The sequence below is a fragment of the Marmota marmota genome, unplaced genomic scaffold, assembly GCF_001458135.2.
Source record: "Marmota marmota marmota unplaced genomic scaffold, marMar, whole genome shotgun sequence".
In the NCBI taxonomy this organism is placed as follows: Eukaryota; Metazoa; Chordata; class Mammalia; order Rodentia; family Sciuridae; genus Marmota; species Marmota marmota.
Genome location: NW_025999842.1, coordinates 29,570,629 through 29,580,434, shown reverse-complemented (window position 1 = coordinate 29,580,434; position 9,806 = coordinate 29,570,629). Strand labels below are relative to the sequence as shown.

General features: G+C 41.1%; 1 long non-coding RNA gene across 1 annotated transcript; it reads right to left on the bottom strand.

Annotated features, from left to right (window-relative positions):
* Nucleotides 1-4,282: 4,282 nt before the first annotated feature.
* On the bottom strand, nt 4,283-8,858 carry LOC125619660. The gene is made up of 3 exons (XR_007351302.1): nt 8,646-8,858; nt 6,951-7,038; nt 4,283-6,663 (listed from the first exon to the last, which is right to left on the bottom strand). It is a non-coding gene; the product is annotated as an uncharacterized LOC125619660 (long non-coding RNA).
* Nucleotides 8,859-9,806: the final 948 nt, after the last annotated feature.

Below are 9,806 nucleotides of genomic sequence, written 5' to 3'. Positions count from 1 at the left end.
ATATATAGAGAGAGAGAGAGAGAGAGAGAGAGAGAGAGAGAGAGATAAGCTTTTCATAATTGTAAAAAAAACTAATATAGCAGTAAGGTATAACTATTAGACACAAATAACAACAGAGCTGCAAAACATATGAAGCAAAAATTGACAAAACTGAAGAAAGAAATTGACAATTCTGTGTAGATATTTCAATACCCAAATTTTGATAATTGATGAAATAACTGGACAGAAAATAAGTAAGAGTAAAAATGATTTAAATACTTTTTATTTATTTATTTTATTTTGAGAGAGAGAGAGAATTTTTTTAATATTTATTTTTTAGTTTTCAGCGGACACAACATCTTTGTTTGTATGTGGTGCTGAGGCTCGATCCCGGGCCTCACGCATGCCAGGCGAGCGCGCTACCACTTGAGCCACATCCCCAGCCCCAATTTAAATACTTTTAATAATGGCAGGGCACACTCTTTGAGATAGACCATGTGTTGGACCAGGAAACAAATCTAAATACATTTAAGATAATTGAAATCATTCAAAGGATGTTCTCTGCTCACAGTGGAATTAAATTAGGGTCTGTCAACAGAGAGACATTTGGGAATCCTCAAATATTTGCAAGTTAAACATTGTATTTATAAGTAATTCATGGACCAAAAAGGAAATAAATAAAACTAAAAACATTATGAATTTAAAGTTAACAGAACACAACATATCAAAATGTACAGGCTAAAGCAGTGAGTGGTTGAGCTACTTCCTTAGTGAGCTACAGGGTCTCACTAAGTTGCCCAGGCTGGCCTCAAACTTGGTATCCTCCTGCCTTAGCCTCCTGAGTAGCTAGAATTATAGGCATGCACCACCACACCTCAATTCTCAGTGTTAGAGAATTGAGTGTAGAGTTGGAGAAGATAATGCTAAGTGAAATTAGCCAATGGTTGTCTAGCATTTTGGAGGCTCTGGGTTCAATTCCCAGAATGGCAACAAATAAATAAATAGCAGATAATAAAAATAAAAATTAGAGACTATCACACTAATTTGGTATAAATCAAAAGGAATTTAAGAGAATATTTCAAGAGATACAATTTACAAAACTGACTCAAGAAGAAACAGGTTATGTATAAATCTCTAACAAGTAATATAATTGAATTTGTAGCTAAAAATCTTCCGATAAAGTAAACTCCTGGCCCAAATACATTCACTGGTGAATCTTACCAACATTTAAGGAAGAAATAGTACCAATTCTACTCGAGCTTTTCTATAATATAGAAAAGGAAGATCACTTCCTAACTGAATCTATTTTAGAACAGCATTACCCTGATACAAAAGCAAGATAAAGATATTTAAAAATTACAGACCTGAAATTTTCAGGCACACTGATGAAAAAAGTCCTTAATAAAACACTTGCAAATCAAATCCAGCCATATAAATGAAAATATAATACATTACACCTAGAGATTTATCTCAGTAATCCAAATTGTGAATAGCGGTTGTACCTGAATGCTAGGATTATTAGCAGTTCTTTTCCTTTCATTTTTCAACAATGAACATGGTTTCATTCTTCAGTAAGAATTTAAATATTGTGATTTTTAAGAACATAAAGAAAGACACACAAAGAGTTTTCTTCCAATATTTCCTAGAGTAGAGTAGGAGCAAAAGAATTTGGGTGAAAGATTTACAGAGAAACAAAGGAAAAGATAAAATGAAAATATGAAGCTAAAAAATGGCAAACATACCAGGACAGCCTCTCCCCTGCCTCATAAACAAGCAGGAGTCAAACAGACTCACTTGTCACTCACTAGTGACAAGCAGGGCCCCCTCAGGCGTCCAGTCCCCCAGAGGAGCCACCTCCTCCCTGCATGATCTGGGAGTTTGCACAAGAACTAGAATCATGTTTTGTGAAGTGTAAATCAAGGACAATGTGATGAAGTCATCAAAGAAGCCATGCTTTAAGGAGCACGGCATATACAGAAAAGAGACAGTGCTAAGTACTCATTCATTGTCTATTCTTTTTTTTTAAATTTTATTTTTTATTCTAATTTGTTATATATGACAGCAGAATGCATTACAATTCATATTACACATACAGAGCACATTTTTTCATATCTCTGGTTGTATACATAGTATATTCACACCATTCACATCTTCATATATCTACTTAGGGAAATGGTGTCCATCTCATTCCACCATCTTTTTTATACCCTTCCCCTCCCTCTCCTTTCCCCTATCTAGAGTTCATCTAATCTTCACATACTTCCCCTTCCAACCCCACTATGAGTCAGCCTCCTTATATCAGAGAAAACATTTGGCATTTGTTTTTGGGGATTGGCTAATTTCACTTAGCATTATCTTCTCCAACTCCACCCATTTACCTAAAAATGCCATGATTTTATTCTCTTTTAATGCTGAGTAATGTTCCATTGTGTATATATACCAAAGTTTCCCTAGCCATTCATTTACTTACGGCATCTAAGTTGGTTCCACAGTTTAGCTATTGTGAATTGTGCTGCTATAATCATTGATGTGGCTGTATCCCTGTAGTGTGCTGTTTTTAAGTCCTTTGGGTATAGACTGAGGAGAGGGATAGCTGGGTCAAATGGTGGTTTCATTCCCAGTTTTCCAAGGAATCTCCATTCTGTTTTCCATATTGGCTGCACCATTTTATAGTCCCACCAGCAGTGTGTGAGTGTACCTTTTCCCCACATCCTCGCCAAACTTATTGTTGTTTGTATTCTTAATAGCTGCCATTCTGACTGTAGTTTTGATTTGCATTTCTCTAATAGCTAGTGATGATGAACATTTTTTCATATGTTCGTTGATTGATTGTATATCACCTTCTGAGAAGTGTCTGTTCAGGTCCTTGGCCCATTTATTGATTGGGTTATTTGTTTTTTTGGTATTTAGCTTTTTGAGTTCTTTATATACCCTAGAGATTAGTGCTCTATCTGATGTGTGAGGGTTAAAAATTTTCTGCCAAGATGTAGGCTCTCTATTCACCTCACAGATTGTTTCTTTTGCTGAGAAGAAGCTTTTTACTTTGAATCCATTCCATTTATTGATTCTTGATTTTAATTCTTGCACTATAGGAGTCTTATTACGGAAGTAGGGGCCTAATCCAATATGATGGAGATTGGGGCCTACTTTTTTTTCTATTAGATGCAAGGTCTCTGGTTTAATTCCTAGGTCTTTGATCCATCATTTTAACTTCTTATCTGGGAACTTAGACATTATTATAAAAAGTTACCCTGACACCAAAAGCTGAATGAGAATACAGATGCTTCTTGACTAAGACTGGGGCCATGGCTTAATAGACTCATTAGCATTTAATGCTTAATAGATTGAAAATTATAAGTGGAAAATTTGTTTAATACACCTACCCCACAGAACATCATTGCTTTGCCCAGCCTACCTTAAAATGTGCTGAACACTTAACCCACAGTTGAACAAAACCCAAAGCCTATTTTATTATGAACTGTTGAATCTCTCATGTAGTTTATTGAATACTATATTGAAAGTGAAACAGAATGGTTGTATGCATGCACTGTCACCACAACAAAGAATCGAAAGTCGAATGTTGTTAAGTTGGGGACTATCTGTATTATGCACCTAGAAGGACAATCTCTGCAGGCAGGAGAATGAGACTAGTCTACCTCTGAAAGCAATAAGAGAGATATTTTATTTTCAGTTGTATCGTACTTTTGCAAAAAAATGAAATAGTGAGTGATATATAGTCATTCCTCCCCTTACCCATCTCCTAGCTTTCCCAAAGCTCTGGCTCACAGCTTTGGTTGCACATATTCTTCCCCATGCTCAGTCCAGACCAGAGTGGGCAAATCTGGAGACTATATCTGGAGTCAGTTGGATCAGACCCCACTGAACTGATACAGATGCTGCTCAGGACTGGCTGTGCCAGGCATGTACATCTCTGGGCTTAAAATGTGTAACGTCTCTCCCTCCCTGGCCTCAAATGCCTCCCCACCTAGTTGATAATTCCCCAACTCCTTTAGCAAAAAGCACCTCTTGTACTAGAGACAGAAGTCTACAATGCCAAGTGTAGGAGAGAAAAACCTTAGTTGGGGCTTCCAAATAAAATGCAAACTGCAGTGTTCACTCAAAGAAATTTCTAAAAATAACAAGAATCATTAGAAGAATGGTAACAGCTCTAATAAAAAATGAGAAAGTAGGGGCTGGGGTGGTGGCTCAGCAGTAGAGCGCTCGCCTAGCATGTGCGAGGTGCTGGGTTCCATCCTCAGCACCACATAAAAATCAATAAATAAAAAAAAGGTGTTGTGTCCAATCACAGCTTAAAAAATATTTAAATATTAAAAAAAATGAGAAAGTGTCAGACCTGATTTATGGGGAGGAACAGCAATGTGAAAGACACCGATGCTGGGCTTCCCTGGAGGTTGACTGGCAAGAGGACAGGAGATGGAAATTGAGAGCTATAGACCACTTACAGGACCGAAGACAGAGGCTGAGCAAAGTATGTAGGGAGAGCTGCTCTCAGAGGGCCCTGGAGAAGGCCATGGACGCCTTGCAGAGCAGGTATGGAGGTGCTTGCAGCCCAGCTGTTTTCCTGAGGCTAACTGTACTGGTGGAGAAGCCCTGAATCCTTTGGTGTTGCCTAATTCTTCCTTCTGGTGAACCTCCCTGTGAACCCTACATACTATCTCCATCCCTTGTCACCTCCTTGGGTTTGGCCACAGTCAGGACACACATGAAGAATCTGAGCTGAAACCCTTCATGCTTGAAGACTGACTATCTGTGGTCCCTTGGGATGTGCAGCCCCTGGGCCACTGTTCACAGGCTGGTCTGCCTGTTTTAGTCTGCTTCCCAGGATCCTGGTCTCCCACATTCTGTGCTTCTGTCTTCTGGCTCTGCAAGCTCATGTTACTTTACTTGGCATCTAAACCTCACTCTGCAGGCACTCAGTGGAATTTTATTGAAAGGCATTGTGATCCAGTGCTTAAGCACAGACTTCTAGAGGCTGTGTAATTGTGGCCAGTTACTTAAGTTCTTTCTGCTTTAGTTTCTCTCTGTGTGAAAGGAGATAATAGTACAACTTGTTTTCATAAAGTCTTAAGAATCGAAAGGGTAAATATGTGTAAACAATTGAATAATGGCTGGCACAGAGCACAAAAGTTGACTTTTATTCATTCCAGACTTATTTTTTGAGCAGCTACTTGTCACATGCTATGCTAGGTGACAGACATAAAATATCGAATACTAAGAAGCACCAACCTCATCCTAGGCTAAATGAGAGACATTTAGATTTTAATCAGTAATTACATTGTACATAACAGTAAAGTCTTAGTCTGTTTCCTATTACTCTAATAGAACACACGAGACTGGGTAATTTCTAAAGAAAAGAGGTTATTTGACTTATAGTTCTGGAAGTCCAAGAATATGGTGCTGGCATCTGCTTGGCTTCTGGTGAAAGCCTCATGGCAAGAAGTAGAAGGGCCAATAGGTGTGTACAAAGGGATCCCATGATGGGAGAGAAAGCAAGAGAAAGTCTTGCTTTTTAACAACCCGCAGTAACTAATCCAGTCCCCAGAGGGTAAATACTCACTCTCTCCCATGAGATGGCATTAATTCATATACTAGGGCTCTGTCCTCAAGTCCCAAACACCTCCCACTAGTCCCTACTTCCCAACATAGTTGCATTGAGGAATCAAGTCTTGAGATGGGTTTTGATGGGAACAAACTATATTCAGGCCACAGCAACACTGCTACAGAAGAGCTGGGTACAGCACCAGAGAGTGTAATAGAAAGGTCTCCCCCAGGGCGGGCTGAAATGCCCAAAGAAGGACCTTGAGATAAACACTGGCTGGCCTCTGTACTATGATCCTTGGAAAGGAGTCAGGTCCTTGAACTAAGTAAGGGCCCTGTGATGGAAACAGGATATCATAAATATCAATCACCAAACAACCTGCCAGGAACACACACTGAGATCTTCTTGAATCTTCTACCAGCAGTGGGACATGTGGCAAAGCCCCAAACTTGGCTGAGCCTCAATTAACCAGCCCTGGAGTTAAATAATCAACACTATTCCCAGAGGTCTGTCCAAGTCCTAAAGCTGGAGGAGACCCCTGTTTCTGCAGCATCGGTGGGTTGATTCTGTCTACATACAGAGAACATTTCAGAGTATTTTGGAACCAGAAATCCCCAAATGCCAAATTAGATCAGAGATGCCAAGGAAATTTAAAAAATCCAATAACCCCATTAGACATAATTAAAGCTGCCCAGACTCTCTAAATTTGTTTTGGGAATTATATTTCAATATTTTTCAACTTTTTAAATCAGTGCAAAATAATAATACAGAATAGTGGGGTTTCACTGTGGCATATTCGTACATGCATATAACATAGTTATGTGATCAATTTTGTTTTGGTGATTTTTTTAAAGGTAGAAAAATTAATTAATATGTAACCCATGGGCAGAGACTTGTTCATTCTTTTAAGCTCAATCCAGGACTACTGTCTACATGTGTCACAGTCCATTGTCTATTTCTTAAACAGAATATTGAGACTAGGTAATGTGTAAAGAAAGAGGTTTCATTTTAGCTCATGGTTCTGGAGGCCAGGAAGTCCAAGATTGGGTGGCTTCATCTGCTCAGCTTCTGGTGAGAATCATATGCTGCTTCAACTCATGTTGGAAAGTGGAAGGGCAAGCAGGCTGGTGAGAAAGAGACAAACCTAGGGCAGCCTCACTTGATAACAACCTGCTGTCATGGAAATGAATTAGTCCAACAAGAACAAGAATTCACTCACAGGAGAAAGGCATTAATCCATCATGGGTTTGTCCCCATGACTCAAACACCTCCTACTAGGCCCCTCCTCCAATTGACAAATTTGGGACCAAGTCTCAACATAAGTTTTGGTGGAAACAAATTATTGAAATCAAAGTAACATGATTCTCCAAACCTGGGCAGACTTCCTACCAAAAATGGACTGATGCTTCACCTTCAGAAGAGTGGTTGCTTCCAGGAACAGCAGACATCAACATCCTTGGAGCCTGATAGACATGCACAGCCTTGGTCCTCCCTTGGACCTATGAATTAGAATCTGCATTTGAACAATGTGAGTGGTAAATGCATCAAACTTGAGAAGCACTGGTCTGGTGGGTGTAGGAAGGCTTTCTACCCCTTGATGAGCACTCTGAATATGACACCTTCATCTACATAGTATCAACTCTCAGGACAACAGTCATCTCCCTCCAAGTTCAGTTAATGTAAGAATACTATATACTGGAAAGTGGTAATCTGAATATTTTGGGCTTAACAGTGAGATTTTCCAGCCAAGAAGAAAAATCTAATTTGCATTCCTGAATAGGTACACAGCCTATTTCCATTATGACTGTCATCACTTCACCAAATTTGCCCATTAGACTAGTCAGCTGCGTGCACTGACCTCAGTGAGGCCTGCCTTATCCTCCGGTGAACAAGCAAGTGGTGGGTGCCCTGCTGGGTGCCAGAAAATGGAGACCAACACTGTGCAGTCCTTCTCCTTGAGTTTTGGGATTTCAAAGACTTGGGACCAAATTCAGCTGAAACTTCTGAACATCCTCAAACTTGCTGCTATAATCCTCCCAAATCCTGAACTTTCTCCATGAGCCAAGGCCATAATCTATTCTGTTCTCTCCTTCATCTGAATCAAGGAATATATTTTCAGAGATGGTTTTAACTTCTTCTGTAAGTAGGTAGTCTGAAAGGGAAGATGGTGGAGGGTGTTCTTGAGGCTATACATTTGTGATTATTAATCTTGGCTCCACTCAGGAAACTAAAAAATACTGATACCAAATTGCACCCCAGGTCAGTTAAAGAGCACTCTCTTTAACAAAAGCATCCACATAAAAAAAGCACGTGTATGCACGCGCACACATACACACCTTATTATTCTAATTGCTTTTCATTTTATTCAATCTCCATAGCAACCCACATGGTAGGTACTCTTATTATCCTCATGTTTTGATAACTTTAGGGCTCTGGAGAATTAAGTGAATGAATGAGGTTCCTCAGTCTGTGACCCAGGGAGTCTGTCAGATGCTGCATTTGATCATTCTGCTAAATGGCTTCAGACTGAGCTCCCGGCTGATCCTAACACACAGGGCTAAACTCCTGGGCTACAGACTAGGTGGGAACTTCACCTATTTTTCACTCCAGTCTCACAGGACCTGTGCTCACCTGGGCAGGAGGTGGGTGTCAGGCTGGGGTGGGCTTGGGGGAATGTGGACCTTCGTTATCAAAGTGATGCTCCTTTTCCTTTCTGGTGCCTGGTTCTAGGTCCCCACATCTCAGTGGTGACAAACCATTCAAAGTCATCTTATCCCTGGCTCCACTCTCTTTGCCCTCCTATCCATTCATCTTCTTTCCATCTTACCTTCCCTTTAATCTCATCAACCTAAATAGGTTCTCAGCACTTCTCATTGCCTGTTGGGTTAAGTCTGAATTCTTCTACCAGGCATTCCAGGCACTGCCTGTCCTCAGCTGGCCCCGGCTTTGTTTCCTCTGCTCCGGTCAGAGCTCCGTCCCTCTGCTCACCTAAGCCCTCCCCTTCTTCCCTTTCTGGTGCTGAACTGAATCAGGCCCAGCCTCCCCTCCTCCCCACTTCCAGCCCATGTGACCTTCTCATTCAACACTTTCTGCCAACCCCACAAACCTTGAACTCCAGCCTGCACTGTCTTCTGATTGTTCCAGAGACATCAGTCCATCTCACCAGTAACACTGAGGGCAGGGACTGTTAGTGGTTTGCATCTTAAATGTCCCCAGCTAGTAGTGCTGTTGGGAGGTGGTGGAAAGCTTGGGGTGGGGGGAGCTAGTTGGAAGAAGTGGGCTTTGCCTTTGAAGGTGTTTTTTTGCCCTTTGCCCTTTGCTCTCTGTCTCTCTGCTTTCATGTTGCCAAGAGATGAACAGTTGGCTTATACCATCCCTTCTGCTCTGCCTTGCCACCCATCCAAAAACAATGAAGCCAAGCGACTATGGACCGGAACCTCTGAAATTGGGAGCCAGAATAAATTTTTTTCCTTTGTTTTTCTTAGGTATTTTGTCACAGCAACAGAAAGCCAAGGAACACAGATTGCAACAGTCGCTCTTGTGTTCCCTGCCGCACCCTGCCAAACACATCACAAATGCTCAATTAATGCTTGCAGAATTGGATTTACAGACAGATTTGAAAGCCAGGTTGATTTGATCTTTATCCTGCAAGTGATTGAAGTGCATTAAAGAGTCTATGAGCTGATTGGGATAAGGTCATAGTTGAGACAGTAGCATGGGAATGTCACTGTGGGGGAACTGAACAGATTGGACGTTGGGGTGGGTGTGGGAGGCAGGGAGGTCTGGACTGCAGGGTATGGTGAGATGGACCTGCAAGGGTTAGCTATGGTGTATAAGGTATCCATCACCATGTAATAAGACCCCAAAACTCAGTGGCTTAAAACAACAAATGCTTATTCTCTCATAATTTCTGTGGATCAAGAATTTGGGAGCAGCCTAATTGGGGGGTCCTCTCTCAGGGTCTCTCATGAGGTTGGAGTCACAATATTAGTTGGGGCTACAGTTATCTGAAGGCTTGACTCGAGCTGTGAAATCTGCTTCCAGGGTCACTCATGTGCCTAGTGAAAGGAAAGTGAGCAACAGGGAGACTGGTGAGTGAGAAATGAAAGACAGAGACCGGGCAGAAATACACACGAGAGTTTATTTGTCAGAGCTGACAAATAAAGGCACATCTCTCCATAGATGGAGAGAGGCAACACAGGCTTAGGGTTCGGGACTTTTATGGGACAGGATCAGGAATTAGAGCCAGGTGGGTCCTAATGCAAGA